The sequence below is a fragment of the Haliaeetus leucocephalus genome, unplaced genomic scaffold (genome assembly GCF_000737465.1).
Source record: "Haliaeetus leucocephalus isolate CR32 unplaced genomic scaffold, Haliaeetus_leucocephalus-4.0 Scaffold380, whole genome shotgun sequence".
Lineage (NCBI taxonomy): Eukaryota > Metazoa > Chordata > Aves > Accipitriformes > Accipitridae > Haliaeetus > Haliaeetus leucocephalus.
Genome location: NW_010972816.1, coordinates 757 through 1,022, shown reverse-complemented (window position 1 = coordinate 1,022; position 266 = coordinate 757).

The window sequence follows — 266 nt, the reverse complement described above, 5'->3', positions numbered from 1 at the left end:
CCTCTGGGGTAGACCTTGCCTGCCTACCTGATGCTCCGGGGTAGTACCGTTACCCCTACTGGTACTCCAGGGTAGCACCGGTACCCTTACTTGTATCCCGGGGTACACCTGCTGTCCCTACTGGCGCTCCGGGCTAGACCTGGCGTCCCTACCTGATGCTCCGGACTCAGCTTCGCGTTCCATCCCGACGCTCCGGGGTAGTACCGGTACCTCTACTGGCTCTTAAGCGTACACCTGCTGACCCTACTAGCACGCGGGGGTAGACC